Raw genomic sequence first — 27968 nt, 5'->3', positions numbered from 1 at the left:
ACATTCGGGGACGAATGTTCTTAAGGGGGGAAGAATGTTACACCTCGTAAAAAAATTCCGTTGGTACGTAAGTGAATGAACTAGTGATAAGTATGAGTGCATGATGTCCATGAGCAAGAAACGACGTTTGATGACCTTAGGCGAGATTTTGAAGGTATTCGATGTGAGATGAGAAAGTTGGCTAAATTAAGATGAGATATAAAAGTAAGCTAAGAGGGTGCCCGGGTGGGCTAGCACCGGGTGCTCGTCGCGGCCCTGAGTCGGGTCGTGACATAGCCACTTTTGAGTTCTAGGCCTCCTTTCTAGTAGCTTCTTCTCCAAGCCTCGCCCAAGCTACCTTCCACAAATCGTAAGCCATCTTGTGTGGCTTGTAGGAGCCTCCAAAGGCCTTCCATGTCATCCACACCTCTTGTAGAGTTTGAAGTTCCATGACATGGCCTTGGGTGGATGTCTTTGTTACATCCCGTGTTTTCATGCATAGGAAAGTGTGCGAGTTAAATGTCACGACCCATCTAGGGGGCCGCAACAAGCGCCCGGTGCTAGCCCACCCGGGCACCCCTTGGCTTACACTTACACTTGCATCTAGGTGAGCCACATAATTAAACGTACATTTCTATTCATCAGTCATACTAGTCCCATTGGAAAACAATGCCTTTATATCATCATTGGCATCTATACCACGTCAATATACATGAGCCGACAAGGCTAAAAAAATGATATACAAAATATAGGCCGACAAGGCCAAACACATCTAACCACATACACATGTCTACGAGCCTCTAAGGAGAGTATGTCATATCACATAAGCGGGACAGGACCCCGCTATGCCCATAATTGTGTACACAAAAGAATAAATACCCAAACGTTATAGCTCCGAATGAAATGGAGCTCCGCTATGTAGTCCCTGAGAATGTAGCTATGGATCAATCCTGTCTCCCTGTGCACCTACGGGCATGACGCAACGTCCACAAATAAAAGGACGTCAGTATGAAGAATGTACTGAGTATGTAAGGCATGATCAATATCAATGTAGAAGCATAATAAGCAACATGAAAAATAACACAGGATGGGAGATGGTAATATCATCGTCACAGGCACTTACTTGCCTTTCATAGGAACTTTCCATTTCTAATGCGTATTGTGTACATACATCCATATCCGTATCCATAATCGTCTCCGTTCCATATTTACACTCGTATTCGTATACATACTCTTGTTCGCATTCATATCGTATCATACTCGTATTCGTACTCGTATCTATATCATATACATAGCATTTACATAGCATACCCGACTATGCAGGATCGGTGTTTCATATATACTTGGCTAGCCAAGGCTCAAGGTTACACATACCTGGCCCTACCAAGGCGTCAGGGTTACATCTACCTGGCCCTACCAAGGCGTCAGGGTTATATCTACATGGCCCTACCAAGGTGTCAGGGTTACCCGTACCATCTGCAAAGGTGTGCGCGCATTACATAATCACATACATATTTATTTACATATCCTACCCGGCCTCATAAGCTCGGGGTTCCTTAATAGTCATACATAGATACATATACATAATAGCTCATAAGCGTCTTTACTATTATAGTTACTATCGTCGTCGTCATCATTATCATCATCGCTATTACCACCATAGTCGTCTTCCATATCATTGTCACTATTATCGTCATTCATCACATCTATCTTTATAGGCTTACTCGTCATACGAGGAACTTAGCACAATCATGGCGTATCAAGAATCATGAGCTTACAAGCTTGGAAGATCAAATCATTTGAAAGATATCATAGTCTTATAGAAGATTTAGACGTTTGGTCAAATAACCATGTCTTATGAAAGAAGGGTTATCCTTACATACCTTTCCGTTGAACTATTCTACACTTGCACGTTCTCCTCCGAAGGTCACGTCTCTACCTTCATTAAAGTCATACTATCATTAAAATCGATAGCTAGCATACATGACAAAAACTAGAGAAAATCGGGCAACGTCTCCTCTATTTATACGTCATTCCTCTATAGCGTATATCAACTCCCAAACGTCAATAATACATTCACAGTACCATAACAATAGTCATTATTCATCCACATTATCCACATTTCTCAATTTGCTTTCAATTACTCATATTCATGGCTATAACACACGACTATGTCCATTCATGTACATTTCTCATCTCATGTTCTCAACATCATTTATAACATATTTACATCACAGTACATCAAGAATCATAACTCAATTCAAACTATTTCTCAAAATGACACTATTCCACATTCATGACCCATTTTTTTAATACCTTTCTACTATCCAAGTATTTCAACTCTCAAATACCTTACACAACATAGAAATATCATAAATCTTACCTTAGATGTCGTAGGAACAAGCCTTGGTTGATAATACTCCACTTGAGAAAAAACCCTAGTTCATCTCCAATGAGATTTCTTGACTTGTATGATCTTTAATGGGTTTTCTTACACTTGATTCACTTGGTTTATGTTGTTGATCACTAATAATCCTTTAATTCTTGTGGAATAAATGTAGAGAGATGTTTTAGAGAGAAGGGGTGAAGTGTGGAAATGAAATAATAAACTTGGTCCCCTTTTTAATAACCCAAAATCTGATCTGGAATGAACAGTCGTCGAAAGTGCAACAGTGGTGGTAAACTCAGTTTACGGTCCGTATTCCAGTTTACAGGCCGTATTTCGTGGACGTATTTAATCATAACAGAACCAAAAAGTTAGGCTGAGACATGGTGATTTACGAACACAGTTTACGGTCCGTATTTCAAGTCATCTTTAACCATTCAAGCATTTGACAGAAAGTTGAAGTTTTAGAGGTTGAAATACGACATGGCAGTTTACGGGCCGTATACCACTTTACGGTCCGTATTTCATTTTACTTTCAACTGGCCAAAGTGCAAATCTGCAACTTTTCACATTTTCAGAACCTATAATTAGTCATTATAGAGCATAACCTATCTCTTATTGCAATTGACTTTGAAATCTTACTTAGGGTCTTCAAACGTCGTTCCCTTCTTATTAAAACATTGTATACGCTATGCCCTTTGTTAGCCTATCCACTGTACGTTCGCGGGGAAATTTTCAAGGTGTAACATTAAATGATATTAGTAACGGAAACGAGGTTATCCCTCAAGCTTATAAGTGGTTAGAGTGATTTTACAAATGTATCGTAAGGATTTGAAGTCAAAATCGAAGAAAATGAGTTTAGTCGAGCTTCGAAATTTATTTGAATGAAATACGATCTAAGCTATAAATCCCGTATTTTGGACCAGGAAATTGAACCGTCCAACATGAGCAATTTTACCGAGGCCGTAAGATTTGGTCATATTCAAGTATACAAATCAAGAGCTTGGTGTATAAAAGTATGAAGTCTCGAAATTATTTGAGACTCGAAAGTGGAATGACGGTGATTAGGAATAATATTTTGTGTGTGCCAAAAGAGACTACGGGCTACTGCTATATCTCACAATTATGGTTATGGGTATCTGAGGTGTGTTGAGAAATGACTACAATTTAAATGGATTGAGATCAAGAAATTAATTATGATATTAAGTGGGATTAAATGGATAAGTACTATTAGCAAGTTGCCACATGGCATTAGATAATCAAAATGGTGGCATTACGTGTTGTAATGGAAGTTGATGGGTCATAATATATGTAGTGCATGATGACACATGGATAGTTTATTTGCCTTAGTCTTTTATAAAGGTGGTGGACTTGGAGACTTTATTTTAGCAAAACATTTTATAGGACTTGGAGACTTTATTTTAGCAAAACATTTTATAGGACTTGGAGAGTTTATTTTAGCAAAACATTTTATCACATAAAATAGGAGCAGCAACGTTGTGTTCAAGAACTATATGTTCAGTTCTTGAAAAAAATTAAGCATCAATATTATTCAATTTTGTGATGGGTTTTATGCACCGCTTTGATCTTGTTGTCCCGTTTTGTCGTGTTTTGGATCCGGACTTTCTTCAAGGTGAAGTAAGGTGGAAGAAGAGTACTTCTTTGCATATAAGGTAAGAAATCCTCTCTCCTAGATGTATTTGATTTATCCAAGTCGTATCTACATTGCTAGATGAAAGAAATACGAATATTATATCGGAAATCGGATAAATTGGTGTTGTAGTTCGGTGGACTGTCTTGGGAGGTTGTTCTTATCAAATTACATGACTGGAAATTATTTTAATAACCTGGAGGTGTTGTTGTTGTTTTTAATATTGTTGAGAAATTTCAGAATGAAGATGGGGTTTAAAACTATTGTTTAATTGACAAGCCGAGTTTGCCGCTCGTCGCATTATTGTGTGAATTATTGAAGCTATTTTTATATTGTTGAGAGGCTGGATTGATTAGATTAATTTTTTATGTTGTTATTATGGTTGTTGGTATTTTCGTTGATGATTTGGCCGAGTTAAATTCTCGGGGTTTGTTGAATTTATAAAGGAAATGTTGTCCGAATATCTATAAATGATGTGCTAGCTTAGGGTTGGATTCCTAAGTACCTATAGCTAATGTTTGGTATCTACTGACGTTGTTGTAGATCTTGGGAAGCCCGAGACTCAGGTTTGGATTAGCTTAAGAAGCGGACAAGGTATGTTAAGGCTATATCCCTTCCTTCTTTTTGGCATGAATTACATAAAACGAGCGGACGATGAACGTACATAATTCCAATGAATTCTAGTTCTCAGTGGTACTTGACATGATAGTTGTCTTTGATTCTCAAGTGTTGGTTCATTCTAATTATTCAATTGAGTCTCAGATGATGATTTAATTTTTATATGGTTGCTCCTGATATTCTATTCGTGCATAACGTTATTACATCATTTCACCGAGTCCCGAGCTGGGTACGTGTTCGTGCACAGTTTCAATGCATTGTTGACCGAGTCCCTCACTAGAGGGCCGGGTACGGTATATATATGATTATTTCACCGAGTCCCTCACTAGAGGGCCGGGTACAGTATATATATGATTATTTCACCCGAGCGTCTGTCTTCGCGGGGCGATTGGAAAAGAAAGGCGTAAACAATTCTTTTACTGCCTTCCATTCCACTATTCTGATCGAATTAATTGCTCTTCCGAACCGAGTCCCTCACTAGAGGGCCGGATACGGTATATATTTACATTTCACTGAGTCCCTTATTGAAGGGCCGGGTATGGTATATATTTACATTTCTAGTCATTGCCTTCGGGGCTACTTGCATTGTTATTCTCTGCCTTCAGGGCTATCCATATTACATGTTGTTTCTCGTACCTTTATTAACTTATATCTCACTCTTTATGATTACTGCTGCCTTACATACTCAGTACATTGTTCGTACTGACGTCCCTTTTGCCTGGGGGCGTTGTGTTCATGCCACAGTCCCATATTGTTTTGCAGGTAAAAGTTTTCATTTAGGATGGTTGGCTATCAGCTGGGATTGGCAAACTCCATTTTCTTCCTGGAGCAGTGCCGAGTCATTATGGTTATCATATGTGTGCATAGGTATGTCGGGGCCCTGTCCTGACTCATAGGATTCAGGTGTTTACTCTTAGAGACATTGCAGACAGTGTCCTGTGGTTAGTATGTTGAGATGTGATGCATTGAGTAAAGAGACCATGTAGGTCGATATGTCAGTTTGACTTATTCAATTTTTGATTAATTGAGTATCGTTCGCAAATTTCTATGGTTTGACTGAAAGTACTTTATTATATTTAAAAACAATATATGTCCAGTTTCATTATGTGAATGTCAGAGGGTTCGGTCAGCTCTAAGTAATAGTTGGGTGCCCATCATGGCCTGATGGGATTGGATTGCGACAAAGTGGTATCAGAGCAGTTCGTCATAGGGGTTGTTTGCAAAGTCGTGTCTAGTAGAGTCTTATTTATGGTGTGTTGCGAGCCACATTTATAAACAGGAGTCTACAGGGCATTTAGGATGGTTACTGTTCTTTCATATCTAAAATCGTGCGATAGAGCCAAGTCATAGGAAATGAGATTCCTTATACTAACCCTTGATTTCTACAGAAGAACGGTATCGATAGAAGAAAGTGAGTGATTGTCACGACCCAACCCCGTGGGCCATGACTAGTGCCCGACCTGGACACTCATATACGTACCTGTTATATATAGTCAAACTGAAGCTAAAATCAATACGGAAACTTGCAAAGGAACTCCAGAGGTTCATAACGTCATCATATATACACATACTCAGAAAACCTGTCTCCTGAGAAGTCACAACTAATCAAAACATATTATGATACGCAAGCCAACAAGGCTGCCACTACATATCAATATCATACGCAAGCCGACAAGGCTGCCACAACATATCAATATCATACGCAAGCCAATAAGGCTGCCACAACATATCAATATCCATAGCACATCGTATAGACACAGCTGAACAAACTTATACACAACCCACACATATGTCTACAGACCTCTAAGAGTATCAACAATGACATATGACAGGACAGGGCCCCGCCGTACCCCTGGATAAACATATATATACATCAAAAGGATTTGTACCCAAAAGTCTAGGCTCCGGAACAATGGAGCACTCCAAGACAGCTGAGTAGAAGTTCTAAGCTGGAGGATCACCAAAGCGAATATCTGCACCTGTGGGCATGAAACGCAGCCCCTCGAAGAAAGGGGGTCAGTACGAGATATGTACTGAGTATATAAAGCATGAAATACATTAAGGAAGATCATAACTGAAGTAGAGATTCCAGGAGACAAGTATGATAATCAAGAAATCACTGTACATGTGCCTTATGAAACAAAATCATGCATATCATTATCATATACCATACCCGGCCCATTATAGGACTCGGTGAATAAAGTAGTGTACACGTATACCATACCCGGCCCATCATGGGACTCGGTGCCATAATCATATCATCATATCATCGTATCATCATTTCATCATATCATCATATACATATACCGTACCCGGCCCTCTAGTGAGGGACTCGGTGAATAATGCAGTGAAACTGTGCACGAATACATACCCGGCTCGGGACTCGGTGAACGACACAATAACAGTATGCACGAGTAGAGTATCATGAGTAACCATATGCAACTAAATCATTATCTGAGAATCAATAGAATAAATAGAATAACTAACACTCGAGTATCAAAGGCGATAGTCATATTGAGTACCCTTTAAATGTCACTATAGACTCTATCAAATAGAGCCTCAGGAATCATAGACATATATCAAGATAATATGAAATAGCTTATGGAAGTCAAGGACATTAGTCATCGTAGAGTCTCTAAGAATAGGAGCTTTTACATACCGACTACTATCCAACGTATAGAAGACTTGAGAGGCAATAGCTCAATTACCTTAAGAGTTCTAACATCAAGAAGTGAATAAGAATCATGAATCACACTTGAAACTTGTGAATAGAATTACCCCAAAGCTCATATTATACGTCACTTATATCTAAGATATGCCAAAAGAAAGAAGGGATAGCTTTACATACCTTTAACGCTTATCCGTAATACAATACGTATACGCTGCCCGTAATGTCTCAACATATATTAAGACGTTAAGAACTATGGTTAATGTCACGACCCAACCCCGTTGGCCGTGACTGGCACCCTACCTGGACACCCGAACCCATCTATCAAATACATTCCAGTAAATAGCAGAAGCCGACAAGGCTGTATTTACAAATTTAGATAATTTCCAGAAAAAAAATTCGACAGAGTCTCCTTTGTTTTTCGGACTATCCAGAATAACCCTGTACACAGCAAACACCAACAAAGGCCACACAGGGCCAACAAAGCAACATATAAACATATGCGGACCGGCCGCCTCGGCGTATGGGATCGCCCAAACAACAAATACACATAACCATACAGAAAGACCCTAACCCACAGACATGTCCACAGACCTCTAAACTGACCGACAGAACCATATGACGGGACAGTGCCCCGCCGTACCCAAATAGTCAGATGTACAGAAATATATACATGGCAAAAGATATATATACCAAAAGTGGACTCCGAATCAAAGGGAGTACTCCGAAATAGCAGAAGTGGAGCCTACAAAGGTGGATCACCGGCGTCTGTACCTGCGGGCATGAAATGCAGCCCCCGAAGAAAGGGGGTCAGTACGAAAGATGTACTGAGTATGTAAAGCATGGAGTACAGAAATATAGGCCACAACTAAAAGCGAACAGGATACAAAAGAGAGAAATACCGAACAGTATATCAAAATGTGTATCAAAATCATATATACATAATGCAAACGAAATCATGCAAAGCTCAGGAATGTGGTCACCACTCCGACGCTGGTGCCACACACAGCATAACACCAGAAGGTTCAAATCTCCGTACATCCCCGAGCACACACATATCAGCATATCATATCACCAGCCATATCACAGCATAACACCAAACGGAACTCGGCCCTATGGCGAGGTCTCGGGAACCGTAACACAGCATACGGCCGAATTTATCATAATGCGCACGAATCATAACCGGTCCGAGAACCGGTGAACGAATCATAATAAGGGCACGAGCGGAGTCGTGAGCAAACAATGCAATTTGTATATCCAAAATAGCTTTTCAAAACTTAATTACTTCATAAGTCAATTCATTAATTAAAGTAGTCGAATAATCAATTAGTACGGAAGTTCATTTCACAGAAGTGTTCTCAAGGTGGTACGTGTGGCTCAAAATATAGTTTAGTATTTTATAGTAATCAAAACATTCTTTCATAGAAGACAATTTCATAACCGAAGATCCCTTATCAAAACTTTTCCTAAAAGAGAGCCTAATAGAATAAATAAGGCAGCTCGGGGTTAGCGAGCCCACCTCGGGTCAAGTCGAGGTGGCGAACATGAATTACGAACATTTGGGGTCTATGGGATCATACATAAAGGTTTCGAAGTGACCCGACGACGTTTGCATAAGTTTCAGACATTTGGTTCCTTTCTAGCCAAAATAAGGTCTTTAAGCTTCAATTCAATTGAATGAATAGTAGACATTTTATAATTCGGATTTCGAGGAGCAGGATTGCTCTCGGGGTTCCAATATCAACCTAGCATACCTAAGACATGCCAAAAGAAGGAGTGGATAGCCTTACATACCTTATATACGTCTTACGCTTGCCCAAAACTCAAGTCCCGTTTCGCTTAGAATATTCAAATGGTCAGAGTTACCTAATTAGGAATTTCAATACTTAAGAATGCACTTAATCCCATATTTGCCTACCGAAATTTCGGCAGCATTTCCCCTATATATATAACACCCCGAGACTTAGCTCGGCTCCATATACAACAACACAACAGCCCACAATATCACAAACATCATATGTCGCAACAAAATAAGTCTAAACGTCAATATTCTTTCTTTCTACATAATTCAACAACTTTCATCCAAACTTCACAACATCAAACTAACATCCACATTATCATATTCATTTACTCATTCAAAGTTATTCAAACACATTCCAATAATATTCCAAGCGATATACATGAATTCAAGTATGCCGCCACTTTTCATATTCTATCCAAAACTTCAACAAATGCGACAAACTATCAACTCGCATTGTTTTCATCCAAATTCATTAACAACGACCATAATTCACATTTAAAATCTTACTTCTATAATTATATAAAAATCACATGAAACTTACATAATCTCCCATATCGACATAAGACCAACTTCAATGCCAATTCAACTCGTTTAACATTCATTTACATTATAAGTGCCACAACGACACAACTAACAAACTAAACAAAATTAAATTCACCTCCCCTCCACCACATTATGGCTCACGGCCAAACACACCCTTCTCACACACACGCCATGCACAAACACAACACCATTCCATAATCTTCATGCAACATCAATCACTATAACATATAAACCCATTTCATAACATAAAAACATAGATTTCTCACCTTTTTCTTGAAATTCCGATTTGCCGCAAACGTCGCTCTTTCGCCAAACTAATTGTATCACGTCGGAGAGCGTCTTGAACTTACTACTAATACAAAAAGAACAAGATTTTTAGGATCAAATCAAGGCTAGGAAAATTATTTTTCTTTTTCTCCAAGGGTTCGGCCGAGAGCTTATTTTTGGAGCTCAATGGTTTTAATTTTTGTTTCTTGAACATTCTAATAGCTAAGGATGACTTATAACATGCTTGATTTAATGAGCACATGGAAATCACATGACCATTATATGGGGCTTGGGCCAAGGCCTCTTGGCCGGCCACCCCTTGGTCTTGGGCCTAAACTTTTCTCAAATTTTTCTTGAGCCCAATTCGTTGAAATCTCGTTTTGTAATTCCCGAAACTAATTTCCGAAATTCCAATTTTTCCCTTGAACTTCCTTCACATTTCCACACCAATATTATCATAAACAACATAGACATTTTAACTAAAATCAATTATTTCCTTATAACATGCAAGTCTTAATTATTTTCACGATTTCCGATTATGCGAAAACACGGGATATAACAGTTAAGCTATGGAAAGGTTCAAAACGTATTCCAACGTTAGTAGTTCGTTTCTAGAAGATTAGGCGGCATTTCCCTTATATTCAAGCCAACTATAAAACAACCAAATCAACATCCATAACCACACGTTTAAGTACTATATCAAAACTAATCAAGACAAGATTCGAGAACACTCCGAACAGCCCACATGACAAGCCAATCAGCCCACATATTACAACATTCCATAATAATCTACATATGATTACGACATATTCAAGTTGTTCATAATGATCTATAGTCATAACATTTCATCGAAACGACCTTATAACAGCCCAACCATTATAACGACGCAATGTATAACCTTAACTATACTTAGTCTTCCAATTCAACAAGAATAACAACATGCCCAACACAGCCCCTAATCACAACATAAAAAGATGCCCGATAATCTTACGAGCCTCTACGAATACACCAAGCAAACCATATACGCTTCTTGTACGTTATCTCATACATTCCTTTCATCTAAATTCGTGAATCACACCAGCAACACACGAAAACAACATCATTCATTCATATGCAAGAAAACTACCTTAATATCACAATAAGCCCTTACAACAGCCCACAAAACAAATACAACTTCAACTTTAACCATTTAATTCCTTCATTCTCATCATATAATTCATGAAAACAACAACCACAATGCTAATTAAAATTAATTCACCATTTCCAATTAAAGCAGCCCCCTACATGGCCTAAACAACATCTCAACATCAACATACATAATTCCTTATATCCAATTCACATTTACCAAATTATACAAAGTCCAAATCACCTCAAAAACATGTAGAAGAGAATTAAATCTTACCTTAACAAACTTAACTCTTCAACGTTGCTGAAATTGTAGATTAAAAAGACAAATATTCTTGCTGCCCCCAAGCAAACTCACGTTGCTATTGATCCTTCAAATGGTTAGAACACCTTGGAAAATTAATTTTTTGGATCAAGATCATAATTCTCTTCAAGAGCAGCCATGGCCGTGAGCTGCCATGGCCATGAGCTCTTCTCTCTATCTCTATATTGTGTTGAAGATAAAATGAAATGAATGACTACCAATTAGTCATCAAACTAAAGTCTTATATGCTGCCCATGGAAGTGAAACGTGCCCCACTCATAGCATAGGCCAATCAAATTTGGCCATGCTATAGTGGGGTCCACTTAATCCCACTAACGGCTTAATTAGTATTAATTTAATCACTAATCCCCACTTAATAATATAATTATGGTTAATTAATACCTAATCTCCACTAATATTTCTATACCAAATAAAATTTATAAGCAATCCGTGCATTAATTAAAAATCGGGGATTAAAAGTCTGTATTTCATATCCCAAAATAATCTTGTCCTTGACTTATCTCGATTAGCTTAAAAAATATTCTAATGTACCAAAAATACGGGATATAGCAGTGATGATATTGGAAGTTACAGAGGTAAGTCACTTCGTTGAGGCTACGTTATCAGAATATGTATTTATATGATAATGGATTGGTTGTCATGAGGTAATTCAGTGTAAGTACAACAGAGGAATTGATTAAATGTATCTCTTGATGATAAGTTCAGTTATAAGTTTGTGAACTAAATAAATTGAATGAATCAATACAAAGGTAAGCAACGGTACGAAAGATGTATGTCGGGTACGGTAAGAATATTGAGGTATGATTGAAATGTAAATCTGAAGAATGAAAGGGAAAGTAAATAGGAAGGTATAACAGGGCAGATCGCTAAAGGATCAGGTACATCTCGAGGTGTGATATATGAGGTAAGTTTCGACATCTTTATACTTTTACTTGAAATTGGGAGCCCTGTGTGGCTGAGATATGTCGTATATATATATTAGCCCTATAAGGCATTGTTGGTATTTGCTGCGTGCAAGTTTTGGATAGTAAGAAATATAGAGAAAACTCTGCCAAAATTTTCCTAGAATTTAAAGGAGATAAGATATAAGCTTGTAATATGTCCTAACGGGAAAAGATGTTGTGTAAAAAGTAATGGCAGGACGGGATTAAGTTAGGAGTGTCATTGAAAACTACAAGAGATGAGTTAAATGTTGTTGAATTGATAGTAACGGTAATTATAAGATTGACATTGATATGGTAAATAGAAATACTAGAGTAAATTAGGGAGATTGGTAGTACTAAAACATGACAAAGAAGAGAAAGGGTAACTCCAATAGAGTGTAATACCGAAGTATTGATTGGATGGATAAGCACAAGTAAAATACAACAAGTCTATTAGCAAAATAAAGTAACAGCATTACTGAGACAGGGGTACGAAATACGAAGGGTTATAACGAATGTATACATTGGTAAGACAACTTATGTGGTAAGTGTAATAGGGCTGATTAGAAAGAGTGACAGGTTAAGTATGCTTACTTCACGAGGTTATTCTATTTTATAAGCAGGCTTGCGAATGAGATCAAGAAGTGGCACTCTATAGAGTTGATTATGATCAGGATATAATGAGAACGTAGCAAGAACTTTATTACAAAGTAAGTAAAGTATAGCGAGGAAACGACTAAAGATGTGACGTGTTCTATATGAATAAAGAGTGAATTCAAGTGTGAAATAAATAAGCGAGCCATGGGGCAGTACATAAGAAATCTTATAAGACCTTGTTAGGGGAAAGTCCAGCATATAGGTTTCGCAATGACAAAAAGGATAGCAAGCAAAAGGAAAAAGGAAGTCAACTTGAAAAAGAAATCAGAGAAAAGTGATATGGCAAAGTAGTAACAGTTGGTGATTTGTATAATCGAGATCGTGAGGGATATCTTTGGCTGGAGGTAAAAGACCAAGACTATGGAAAGATGAAAAACAAAATAGAATGATTGTTAGGAAAAGGATTAGTATAATAAGGATGAGAGGGGATGATCAGAATGAACAGGATAAGTTTTGAAAGCGAAGAATGGATTGTATAGATGTAATATATTCTAAACGACAAAGCGGTACTGAGTTAAGAATAGGGTTCCTTGTGCGAGGGAGAAATGATTGATTATAAAACGAGAAGTAATAAGATAAATTGAGGAGGAAAGAATGTAAAGGAATAAGTATGGGTACAGAAAGAAAAGGAAATATGGGAAGTACGCGCGCTTAAGACGTAGTCGTATTATGAGAAAAGAAAGATGCATCTCCTACTAATATCCTATACCAAGATAGAACGAGTAAACTATATAAAGGAATAAGTTGGAAAGAAAAATGCGGCCATGAGTTATGAGTTTACCGTACGACGATAAAGCGATAAAGCAAGGATATCATCAACGACAAATACGATATGATTATGATTGGTTTGGAATCAATATTGAGTGCAACACAATATTAAAGGAGTATGATGTGATTCTTCGAGTTAACAAAGAACCAATCGACCAGGATCTTGTTCTTGAAGCGGTTTGATGGGCAGATTCAAGAAACAGATGTATCTCAAGTTGTAGGTGTAGGATTAAAGTAATTCAAAAACTATGTGAAAGATGACGATTTGAACTATAAAAATAACTATTGAATGGTTTAAATCAAGTAAGTATTGAGGGATAAACGATGGAAAGAAAATTAAGGTTCTGGGTATGAACTAGAACGAATTTTAATCAAGAAACGCATTCTTGAATGATCAAGAACAAATAAAGTTCCTAAGTCACCACTTGAAATCAATTAACGCGATAAAGAAACACCACACGCAACTGAAAACAAGGTAAATACTATCACCACCTTGCTTGGAACCAAAAATAAGGATAAAGAACAAGAAATAGAGAGAATAACTCTATTGCAAAATTTAGGTTTATGCTAAAAACGTGAATAGTATATTTACAAGTCATGATAACCCTTTATATAGGATTAGGGTCTCTTCTTTTATGACTACAAATCCCTATTCTACTTTAGAAAGGAAATAGCTAAAAACAAGGAAAGTAAAATCCCTATTCTATAAGGAAAAGAACAAAGAAAACTAGAATCCTACTAGAACTAGGATAAATATCCTACTAATGATAGGAAATTAAATCCTACTATAATATAAATCAAGAAACAAGAGACCTATTTAGAAAAGGATTCAAGAAACAAGAATGGAAATAATCTTCAAACTTGAGCTTCTTGGACTTTTCTTTTTCTTGGATTTCTTGATCTTTCATCATTCTCCCCTTGTTGATAAAGACTCGTCCTCGAGTCTAAAGGCTCCATGAATGATGAAAGATTAGCAAAAAAAAAATTGGGAACAATCCATACTCACCAGGCTCTAAGTTGCATTTTTCTAGATTGTCATAGAGCTTCATCATGTTGTCAACGAGCTTTGCATATGGCCGAACCAAATCCCACTTTATTAGTTGTAAATTTTTTCCATGATTTCTCAAATATATCATCTTAAATGTATCTTCAATGTTTAAGCCATGATAAAAACTTATTTCTTTTTGATCTTCATGAATCTTGAAAACTCTCGTGCCTATGTCATTGCATGAAAAATCTGAGATAGTGCCATGAAAACCTTTATATAAATCAAATTCAACTACCTTTGGATCAAGGTTGGAGATAAAATCATGTCTTCTTAAGAACTCCTTGACAAATTTGCTACTCCCAGATTTGACATGGTTATAGCCATTAACCTCAATGAAATTGAGAGATCTTAAATTGACACATTCTTGCAAAGGTTCATCCTTTTGAGGAATAATTCTTGCTCGAACTACATCATATATTAAACTCTCATTCATAGACTCTTTTTTCAGCAACTCGTCCTTTTTCCCTTCCAAATCTTCATAGACTATTGGTCCTATGCAATACGCTGCTTTGGTTGGTGTGGAGTAAGAAAGAAAATCTATATTCTTTTCAAAATCTCTTAATGGTGGAAACACAATCTCACAAATGGTTGGATGCTTTAATGGATCCTCATCAAATTTTGGAGGCAAATCGAAGATTCGCGGATCTAATGCATTATCCGCCTCCTTTTGATGTTCCATATTTATGGGGCCAATGATTTGTAAATTGGTCACAAAAGAATCATCAACATACTTGGAGTTTTTAGCAACATCTTCTGGATTCAAGGGAACCAACTTAATTTTTCGTCCATCCTTTGTAAAAGAATAAGTATTATGATATTCATCATAGTTAGCACACCTTTCATACACCCATGGTCTTCCAAGTAATAAGTGGCAAGCATCCATCTTTATTACATCACACCAAACAAGATCTTTATATATTTTGCCTATAGAAAAAAAAACTAGGCATTGACGAGTTACCTCTAAACCACCATCATCATTCTCAAATTTGATGCTATAAGGATATGGATGAGGTTTTGTTAACAAGCGAAGTTTAGAAACCATCTCTTCAGAAACAACACTAACATGACTTCCTTTATCAATGATTACCGAACATACCTTATCATGGGAGGTACATCTAGTGTGGAAAAGAGATTCCTTTTTCCATAGTTTTTCATCTTCTTGAACCCAACGTCCTCTTCTTTCTTGCATATAATCCATAATATTCCTCAACTGTGCTCTGATACCAAATTGATGTGATTCTTCGAGTTAACAAAGAACCAATCGACCAGGAACTTGTTCTTGAAGCGGTTTGATGGGCAGATTCAAGAAGTTGACGTTTCTCAAGTTGTAGGCGTAGGATTAAAGTGATTCAAAAACTATGTGAAAGATGACGATTTGAACTATAAAAATAACTATTGAATGGTTTAAACCAAGTAAGTATTGAGGGAAAAACGATAGAAAGAAAATTAAGGTTCTGGGTATGAACTAGAACGAATTTTAATCAAGAAACGCGTTCTTGAATGATCAAGAACAAATAAAGTTCCTAAGTCACCACTTGAAATTAATTAACGTAATAAAGAAACACCACACGCAACTGAAAACAAGGTAAAGACTATCACCACCTTGCTTGGAACCAAAAACAAGGATAAAGAACAAGAAATAGAGAGAATAACTCTATTGCAAAATATAGGTTTATGCTAAAAACGTGAATACTATATTTAAAAGTCATGAGATCCTTTATATAGGCCTAGGGTCTCTTCTTTTATGACTACAAATCCCTATTCTACTCTAGAAAGGAAATAGCTAAAAACAAAGAAAGTAAAATCCCTATTCTATAAGGAAAGGAACGAAGAAAACTAGAATCGTACTAGAACTAGGATAAATATCCTACTAATGATAGGAAATTAAATCCTACTATAAAATAAATCAAGAAACAAGAGACCTATTTAGAAAAGGATTCAAGAAACAAGAATGGGAAATAATCTTCAAACTTGAGCTTCTTGGACTTTTCTTTTTCTTGAATTTCAGTCTTGTGTTTCTTGATTTTCTTGGATTTCTTGATCTTCTTCATCTTTTATCATTAATTGATGTGATTCTTCGAGTTAGTAAAGAACCAATCGACCAAGATCTTGTTCTTGAAGCGGTTTGATGGGCAGATTCAAGAAACGGATGTATCTCAAGTTGTTGGCGTCGGATTAAAGTGATTCAAAAACTATGTGAAAGATGATGATTTGAAATATAAAAATAACTATTGAATCGCTTAAATCAAGTAAGTATTGAAGTCGGAATAATGGAAACAAATTAGGGTTCTGGGTATGAACTAGAACGAATTTTAATCAAGAAACGCGTTCTTGAATGATCAAGAACAAATAAAGTTCCAAAGTCACCACTTGAAATCAATTAACGTGATAAAGAAACGCCACACGCAACTGAAAACAAGATAAAGACTATCAGCACCTTGCTTGAAACCAAAAACAAGGATAAAGAACAAGAAATAGAGAGAATAACTCTATTGCAAAATTTAGGTTTATGATAAAAACATGAATAGTATATTTACAAGTCATGAGACCCTTTATATAGGCCTAGGGTCTCTTCTTTTATGACTACAAATCTCTATTCTACTCTAGAAAGGAAATAACTAAAAGCAAGGAAAGTAAAATCCCTATTCTATAAGGAAAGGAACGAAGAAAACTAGAATCGTACTAGAACTAGGATAAATATCCTACTAATGATAGGAAATTAAATCCTACTATAATATAAATCAAGAAACAAGAAACCTATTTAGAAAAGGATTCAAGAAACAAGAATGGGAAATAATCTTCAAACTTGAGCTTCTTGGACTTTTCTTTTTCTTGAATTTCAATCTTGTGTTTCTTGATTTTCTTGGATTTCTTGATCTTCTTCATGTTTCATCATTAATTGATGTGATTCTTTGAGTTAATAAAGAACCAATCGACCAAGATCTTGTTCTTGAAGCGGTTTGATGGGCAGTTTCAAGAAACGGATGTATCCCAAGTTGTTGGCGTCGGATTAAAGTGATTCAAAAACTATGTGAAAGATGATGATTTGAAATATAAAAATAACTATTGAATCACTTAAATCAAGTAAGTATTGAAGTCGGAATAATGGAAACAAAATTAGGGTTCTGGGTATGAACTAGAACGAATTTTAATCAAGAAACGCATTCTTGAATGATCAAGAACAAATAAAGTTCCAAAGTCACCACTTGAAATCAATTAACGTGATAAAGAAACACCACACGCAACTGAAAACAAGGTAAAGACTATCAGCACCTTGCTTGGAACCAAAAACAAGGATAAAGAACAAGAAATAGAGAGAATAACTCTATTGCAAAATTTAGGTTTATGCTAAAAACGTGAATAGTGTTTAACAAAGAATAAGAACCATTTATATAGGCCTAGGGTCTCTTCTTTGATGACTACAAATCCCTATTCTACTCTAGAAAGGAAATAGCTAAAAACAAGGAAAGTAAAATCCCTATGCTACAAGGAATGGGGAAAGTAAAACCTACTAGAAAAAGGAAAACAACTAATCCTAATTTAAGAAGGAAATAATTTTAACTTGGCTTCTTGGGCTTGAAATCATCCTTGGGCTTCTTGAATTTGAAGACAAGTCCACATACCAATTCTTGGGTTCACAATAGCTTGTTCTTGACGCCTTAAATAACAAAAGCCCAGTATAGCTTCTTGATTTCCATCATTCTCCCCTAGTTGAGAAAGACTCGTCCTCGAGTCTAAAGGCTCAATAAATGGCGCAAGATCAGCTACATTAAATATCGGAGATACCCCATACTCTTCTGGTAGCTCCACTCTATAAGCGTTATTACCCAACTTTTGAACAACACGAAAGGGACCATCAGCTCTTGCTTGCAACTTTGGATACTTTTGTTTAGGAAACCTTTCCTTCCTCAAGTATACCCACACTAAGTCTCCCACTTTAAAGAGTTGTTTCTTTCTCTTCTTATCAGCTTGTTTTTTGTATGTTTTTGTTTGCCTCTCAATCTCTTGTAAAACTTTCCCATGAATTTTCTTCAACTCTTTAACTCTCTCATCAGCATCTCCACTAAAAGAATGATTTTGAAGGAGAAGAGATAATTCTAAGGGACAAAGAGGATTCTTACCATATACCACTTCAAAAGGACTCTTTCCGGTTGTTCGATTCCCGGACTTGTTGAAAGCAAATTCAGCCTGTGGCAGTAATGACTCCCACTCTCTTATGTTCTTCTTAACCAGACTTCTTAATAGGGAACCCAAACTCCGATTGACTACCTCTATTTGTCCATCCGTCTGAAGGTGATAAGATGAACTGTACTTCAACTCTGTACTAATCTTAGCCCATAAAGTATGCCAAAAGTGACTTAGAAACTTAGTGTCACGATCTGAAACAATGCTTCTAGGAATACCATGCAACTTGACAATATGGTTAAAGAATAAAACAGCCACATGTGTTGCATCACTTGTCTTTTTGCATAAGATAAAGTGGGCCATCTTAGAGAACCTATCTACCACGATAAAGATAGAATCCTTACCTTCTTGAGTTCTTGGTAATCCAAGCACGAAATCCATACTAATATGTTATCAAGGCGTTGTAGGAATTGGCAAAAGTTCGTATAACCCCTTATTGCTACCATGCATCTTTGCCCTTTTACAGGTTTCACAACGTTCAATCAATCTCGAAACATCTCGATTCAACTTGGGCCAATAGAAGTTTCCTTAAATCATCTTTGATGTCTTAGAATGGCCAAAGTGACCAGCTAATCCACCCTCATGTGCTTCTCTAACAATGGACTCTCTTAAAGAGCCTTGTGGTATGCAAAGTTGCTTGCCATAGTAAAGAAAACCATCTCTTATCAAGAACATTCTTTGTGGACCTTCCAAGCATATCGTCCAAATAAATCTAAAGTATGGATCAGCCTCATAAAGTTTCTTAATATGGTCAAATCTGAATACATTAGTTTTCAAGATGGAAAGCACACATGGTCTTCTACTAAGAGCATCAGCAACTTGATTTAGGTTTCCAGCCTTGTGCTTGATCACAAATTGAAAATTCTGAAGGAACTTTACCCATTTTGCATGCCTCGCGTTGAGTTTTTGTTGATGATTAAGATACTTTAGTGCCTCATGATCAGAATATAGAACAAACTCTCTGGGCAGCAAGTAATGACTCCAATGTTGCAAAAATCGAATAATAGCATAAAACTCTTTCTCATAAGTGGAATACCTCAGCTTAGGTCCACCCAACTTCTCACTAAAGTATGCAATGGGTTTGCCTTCTTGACTAAGGACTCCTCCAATGCCAACACCTGAAGCATCATATTCTACTTCAAATAGATCATTAAAGTTTGGTAACTGAAGGATAGGAGCTTGTGTCATCTTATTCTTGATCAATTTAAAACTCTTTTGGGCAGCTTCATTCCACTTGAATATGCCTCCCTTCAAACACTCAGTTATAGGGAGCAACCAATGTGCTGAAATCTTTAATAAACCGTCTATAGAAGGACACCAATCCATGAAAGCTCCTTATGTCTGAAATTGACCTAGGAGTTGGCCAACTTAAGATTGCCTCTATCTTGCTTGGATCAGCTTGAATACCAGCAGTAGTTACTATATAACAAAGGAAGCAAATGGTATCAGCATAAAAGATGCACTTCTTGAGTTGTGCATATAACTTCTCCCTCCTTAAGGTTTCAAAAACCTTCTTCAAATGTTTCTCATGTTCGACTTCCTCCTTGCTGAAAACTAAGATGTCATCAAAGTAAACAACAACAAATTTCCCCATGAATGGTCTAAACACATGAGTCATAAGTCTCATGAATGTTCTTGGAGCATTAGACAAACCAAAAGGCATTACCAACCATTCGTACAAGCCTTTGGTAGTCTTGAAGGCAATCTTCCATTCATTACCTTCTCTCATACGAATTTGGTGATATCCACTCTTCAAATCAATATTGGAAAAGAATTTAGCACCATGCAATTGATCAAATAGATCGTCTAACCTAAGGATTGGAAAGCGATACTTGATGGTGATTTTGTTGATTGCCCGGCTATCAACACACATCCTCCAGGTGCCATTTTTCTTAGGAACAAGCAAAGCGGGTACAACACAAAGGCTAAGGCTCTTTCTTATTAAGCTCCTCTCTAGTAACTCTTCAACTTGCCTTTGGAGTTCAGCTTGTTGTGTAGGATTCATCCTATAAGCAGCTTTGTTCGGCAAAGAAGCCCCAGGTACAAGGTCAATTTGATGTTGAATATCACGCATAGGTCGAAGTTCTAATGGGACATCCTCAGAGATCACATCATCAAACTTAGTAAGTAGCTTTTTGGCTCGTGCATCTAACTCTTTCTCCTCCTCTTATGAGTCTTCTATAGCTACTGCACTATACAATGGCTCTCTTTTATTAATGTGGCCAACAACTTGTGATCTGGTCAATAGGGCATCACCCATGGGTTTGGTCTTCGTATTAATCTCTCCTGGGTGCAATGGCTTCAAAGTTATATTACGTCCATCAACAATAAATGAATAGGTGTTAAGGTATCCATCGTCATGAGCACGTCTATCATATTGCCATGGTCTGCCAAGTAATAAGTGGCAAGCATCCATACTCATTACATCACACCAAATCTGGTCTTTATAGATTTTACCGATTGAAAAAGAGACCAAACATTTTTTTGTGACCTTCATACCTCCACCATCTTGTAACCACTTAATGTTGCAAGGCTTGGGATGTTTCTCGGGCTTCAAACCTAATTTAGTCACCATCTCTTCCGAAACAGCATTAGTGAAACTTCCACCATCAATAATCACAAAACATACCTTGCCATGTGAAGTGCACCTAGTGTGGAAAAGTGTTTCTCTTTGACATGGCTCTTCATCTTTATGTCCAGCATGTAAGCTTCTCTGAATAACTAAACAAGCACCTTCATCGGGTTCACTTTCGACATCCTCACGTTCCTCATCAACTTGATCAGATTCTTGGTTGTCTTCATGATCAGCCTCATCTTCTTCCTCAACTATCATAATAGGCTTTCGATTGGGACAATCAACTTGTAGATGGCCAAAAAATGTGGCACTTAAAACACTTCATCCTAGTTGAATCCCCTTGAGGTCTCTTCTCATCAATCTTAGCATTTAGTTGAATTAGAAGAATTACCTCTATGAATTGCCTTGGAATTCCCAGCACCACGACTATTACTCCCTTGGTTAGAATAGTTCTTCTTGGGGTAAGATCTTTTCGGCTCCTTTTGTTGCTGTTCAACATTGATAGCAAGTTTTCGCACATCATTGAATGTTTAATAAGGTTGCAGTCGAATAGCATCTGCGATGGAAAGCCGCAACCCACCAATGTACCTTGCTATAGTTTGCTCCTCATGTTCTTGAGTATCATACTTTATCATGATATATTCAAACTCCCGAGTATAGTTTTCCACGATCAGGTCTCCTTGACGAAGATTATGAAACTTCAGATAGTTTTTTTTCTTGTATGTCTCATGAATAAAAACATCTACGTAGTTCTCTTTTCTTCTTCTCCCACATTCAAATCTTTCCATGACCTTCTCTTTCTCTTTCTCGTTTAAGATTCTCCGACCAAAGTGATGCATATCCTTTAAGCTTGATGGCAACAATCTTAACCTTTCTCTCCTCAAAATATTTCTTGAACTCAGGGAAATGAATTGCTAAAGGAGTCTTCACGTGAAGAACTCTCGTACTTGAAAGGAGGAATGGAGGATAAGACCATCCCTATGATTGGTCAAGTGAGCTTGCCATGGGAAGCTCAAGGTAAAGAAGGTTCTTCGTGTGAACTTTAAGGTATAATAGCTAAACTCAATACTCCTACCTTTTTGAATGAACAAGTTTATGATGAGAGTATGAGTAGTATCTTGTCTTTGTGTGAGCTTAATGATTCTTTGTCATGTATTGATAATGCCATTGTTAAAAGTGTCCCTACACTAGTTGATCCTATTGATGACCGGATTTATTCTTCTTACAAGGTCGATTTATGTCCACCTTGTGTTGACACTTTTGATTTGAATGATAGTGCATTCTCAATTGAAAGTGCTCATACACTAGTTGATCCTTTTGGTGACCAAATTGATTCTTCTTGCAAGATCGATCTGTGTCCACCTAGTGTTGACACTTGTAGATTGAATGGTAGTACATTTACATATGGTCATCATGTTAGTAAATCTTATGAGCTTAACATGTTACCAACTAGTGTTGGTATTTGTGTTGACCAACTTTCTTCTAATGATAATTCGCTATTTGAGGAATCTTGTGATATGCTTAATGTGCCTTTAGTTAGTGATGATGTTTATGTAGTTGGTCATTTGGAAGAATGTGACAACTCATCTTTGTTTGTTCCATGTCAAAATGAGTCTCTTGATCTTGCTTTAGTGTCATGTGATAAGACTCAAAATTGTGATGGTGATATGTATCATTTGGATTGTCATGTAAATGAAAATACATTGAAAAATGACATTGGTCTTTTTGAGTATGAAATGACATGCTTTGACTCCTTATTGTTCATGGATTATTCTTTTGTAAAGGATAATGTCTTATTTGATGATGACATGACTATTGAAAGTGAAGTGCCTAGTGAAATGTATTGTAATATTGAAAGTGTAGCCACTTTTGGGGCTACATCGTATTTGAAAATCTACTACGGAATGATGACGCTCTTCCCTATGATAGAGATCTTCCCTTGGGGAATGATATATTTATGAGGAAGGAGTGTTTTGAAAAGGAAGTTGATACTTGTTTACAAATTGTTACTTCTTCCTTGTGTGTTCACAATTATAGTAGCATGCTAGTTAAAGTTGTGAGGACACCATAGATAAAGTTGTTTCGCGTGACACCTTTCTTTATTATCTTTTTGCATATAATGACATTCATGATCTTTTTGGGAGTGCGTCTTATGTGGGGCGGGGTCCTATTGAGGTACTTAGTTGTTGCCTTGACCGTGATGTGTGGGTATCTTTCCCTTTTGACCCCGGTGAAGTTTTAAATTTGTGTGATTGGTATCATTTAAAATTTGAGGATCATTTGTGTGTCGTGCCAACTTGGTATCTTGAAACCATTGGTTCCTTTAGAATATCCTCATTTCTTGAGGATATCTTTCCCTATTGAGGTAAGTGGCTATATCACAAATTTGTGCTTACTTGGCGTGGTGGAAGGTTGGTCCACTCTAACACTAACCCTAATCCTTTGAGGACTTGGTTTTTGTTTGTCTCCTTTATGGTGCTGCAAGGTATAGATTCGAGGATGCATCCTTTTCAAGAAAGGGAGAATGATGCAAGCCCAGTTTCCTCAAGGACACTTCGAGAACCTTCCCGGGGATCCCAAGTGTGGATGATTGCATAGGAGGAGAAAGTGGAGCATCAAGAAGGCCAAATGAGTGAAGAGAACGGATAGGAATGCAAAAAGGGCTATTACTTAAAATAAGCCTTTTCATCTTTTCATCTCCAAAGGAAGACCAACCAAACAAGGTCTTTACTTCATTAAGGGTAGAATTGTAATAACATAGTTGTCTTCCTTATTCTCCTAGTATAAATAGTAGGCTAAACATTTCATTTGTTAGCTTTTGATGAATTATGAATATTGAGTGTTTATGTTAGCGCTAGAGAGAGAAACTTGTGAGAGGCCTATGGAAGGCTCTTGTTGATTCTTGTTGTTGAGGGGATTGGTTGCTTGAAAATTCAATTCCCTTGAGGTAATCCTAACATATTAGGTGATTAATAGTGTGTAATTAGGAGGTCTTAGTTATTAGCAAACTTTTGTTGCCTAATAGTGTCTATTTTTGTGTCAATCTATCTATCCTTTTCTTTGTCTTCTTAATTTCTTATTTATGCATATCTGTTCTTGTATCAGCATCTCCCCTGTCTCTTTTACATTCCTCTGGTAAAGAACAACACAACACAACAATAGTCAACAACATATTTAGCCCATGAAAAACAACAAGAACAGTCTCCCAAACGTTATACAACAACACCCTTAACTTAACTTCAACATAGCAACTTTATTTGCTTGAATATGTGAAGAAGAAGAAGAAGAAGAAGAAGAAGAAGAAGAAGAAGAAGAAGAAGAAGAAGAAGAAGAAGAAGAAGAAGAAGAAGAAGAAGAAGAAGAAGAAGAAGAAGAAGAAGAAGAAGAAAACCCTTACCTTAAGTGTCAAGATTTAGCTCATCTACACCTTACTTCATGGTGAATAAATCTTCTATATTCGACAACTACCAGCGGAGGAAGAATTCCACATGTGCTACCTGTTACACCCCGAAAAGTTTCGCGTTACCAAGACTATAGACGGCTTAGTATGAGCTCAAGGGAGAGAAAAGTTATACAAGGATTAGGGATGAAGATTATATTATATGAGTATAAGAATAACATATATATGACATTTTGAGACCGTATGGTGTAAATCAGTTAATATGTTACTTGATGAATAGCCCTCGTAACCGTAAGTTAAGGTGGGGCCCACATGTCGGGGTTTTATAAAGGACATATGAAAGGTTATATGAGTAGTACATGGGAAGTTGAGCAAGTTTTAAGAATAACCCTTAAGCCAAATATGGGCATAAGCCCTCCAAAAGGATGATTTAAGGATAGGTTTTCGGGTAATCTGTCTTAAAGAGGCAAAAACACCATTATAAGTTTGGAATTTGGAAACACACGAAATATGAAATTTGTAGATAATTGAAATAGCTTTCCAACCATAGGTCGTGGGCTCTCATACATTAGCGGGATCAATAGTTATGACCTTTTTACTGAACGAACGCGCAGGCAGAAAAATAAGCCTGCGCGAGCGCCCCATAAGGCAGCGCGATCGCGCTGAGCAAATTTTAAGTCGGTCCAGGCAGTTTCTGAAAAGTTATAAAAGGGGGCTCACCCCTCATTTTTCATTCCACACACCCCAAATCCTCGCCAAAATTCTGGAAACTTTCCCCCAACTCCCAAACACCAAATTTTAGCCCAAATCAAGTTTAATCTCCGGATTTAGGTTCCAACTGCATATAGTTGCGGTTATAAAATCGTATTGAGGCAGGTCTTGGCTTGAACTCAAGGTGGAAAGTGAAGATATTGTGGTTCTAGCGGAGGAAAGGTATGAATCTTCCTTTATTGATATTGATTTAGGTTTGTTTATGGGGATAACGTTATTAAATACTCGTATAACGAGTTGGTTAGTCGAGAAAATTGGAAAAACATCGTGAGGGATGTTTTATGGAGCCTATTAGTATTGATGATGTTGTTGTTGATATTGGTATTGTTGTTGTTGTTGTTGTTGGTTGTTGGATTATGATTTCGGGCTAGGCATATAAACAAGAGAGATGCTGCCCGAATTTCGGCAGGATAAGAAGTAGTTTAATTTGAAAGTTTGATATAAGTATACGACGATAAGACTAACGATAGTATGAATTCTCTCAAATATAGATTTGCGAGCTCGGGAGGATAAACATAAGTAGTTAAGAAGGTATGTTAAGGCTAGTCCCTTTCTTTCAAAAGGCATGATTCTTATGTTGTGATTCCATATATGTTTCCACAACCTTCTTCTTTCCAAAGGTTAGAAGTTCATGATTCCTAAGAGCTTCCTAAGATACTAAGGATGAGATGTTTTCCATAATGTCCTTATATTCAAAAGTTAGAGATTCATGATTCCAAGAGTTTCTTAGGACGCTAAGGATGAGTATGCTTTATAAGGATAAAGAAGATGAGATGTTTTCTATGATGAGCATGATGATGATGACTTTAATTGTAAAAGTTCCAAAGCTTATGATTTTAATGCTATTATGAGATTATTGAGCCTATTTCATGATTTTCTCGATTTTATTCATTGTTGTTGATCTCACCTTATAATGATTGTTCCTTCAAGGTGAGATATAGCGATGATGATTGTTCCATAATATAAATCGGAGGTTACCGACCTTACGTCACTCCGATGAAGTAGTAGTTTTTATTTGGGTTCTCACGCATACTACGAATATAATATATGTGTATAGCTATTTTGTGATATTACCGAGTCCTATTATTTTATTTTACTTGTTCATTGCTCTCACTCTCATTCTTCGTATATATATATAAGGCACATTTGACAAGGGGTGATGATGTGTCCTTTGTTGTGGCGTTCATGTATATATATAAGGCACATTTGATAGGGGGTGACAATATGGCCTTTGTTGTGGTGTTTATATATATAAGGCACATTTGACAGGGGGTGATGATGTGGCCTTTGTTGTGGCATTCATGTATATACATAAGGCACATTTGATAGGGGTGACGATGTGGCCTATGTTGGACATTTCTATAGATATATGTGTTTCCTGATTTATAGTCATGCTGATTCATTCAGATTCGCACACTCACTGGCATGTCTCAGATGTTTTTCCATGATTTCATATACATGTTGATTTTATGCCTTACATACTCAGTACATTATTCATACTGACTCCTCTATTAGTCGAGGGGCTGCGTTCGTGCCCGCAGGTTCAGTTAAGTAGAGAGGCGGTCCAGCTCGATAGGACTTCCACCCCATAGTAGTCGGTGCGCTCCATTCGGTCCTGGGGTGCAGTTCGCTTTTGGTATGCTATTTGACTTGTATACATATGGGTATGATGAGAGCCCTGTCCCGTCCTCTTTATAGCTTTATACTCCAGTAGAGGTCTGTAGACAGTTGTATGTACTTGATATATAATGTAGCCTTGTCGGCTTCTCTTCTTTTGTGTACAGCATATGTAGCGACCTAGTTGGTCTGCACTGTTCTTTTAGCTTTTATGTATATATATGGATTCTACAGAGCTCACGATGTCATCCTTTCGTGAGCCAGTATAAGACCCGTTTGAGTTACTTATAGGCCCTTGTTATTCAGTATTATCCAGATACGAGTATAGGGGTGTTTGGTCACTAGAGATCAGGCACTCGTCACGACTCATCGGTTTGGGTCGTGTCAGAAGTGGTATCAGAGCAGTTTTGTCCTAGGGTTTTCTACAGACCGTGTCTAGTAGAGTCTTGTTTATGGGTGTGTCGTGCACCACACTTATAAACAGAAGGCTGCAAGACATTTAGTATGTTGTCATTCTTTCTATCCTAGATCGTGCGATAGAGCTGTGAGATACGGATTTCCTTCATAATAACTTGTTCTGATTTCAGTGATGCCTCGTAAGAAGGCTACAGCTGCCTAAAAGGGCAAAGGAGTGGCTGGTGAGGCCACTAGTCGTACTCAG

Source organism: Lycium barbarum, chromosome 12 (assembly GCF_019175385.1).
Source record: "Lycium barbarum isolate Lr01 chromosome 12, ASM1917538v2, whole genome shotgun sequence".
NCBI lineage: Eukaryota > Viridiplantae > Streptophyta > Magnoliopsida > Solanales > Solanaceae > Lycium > Lycium barbarum.
The sequence above is the reverse complement of the archived record's forward strand: the minus strand, read 5'-3'. Positions refer to the sequence as shown.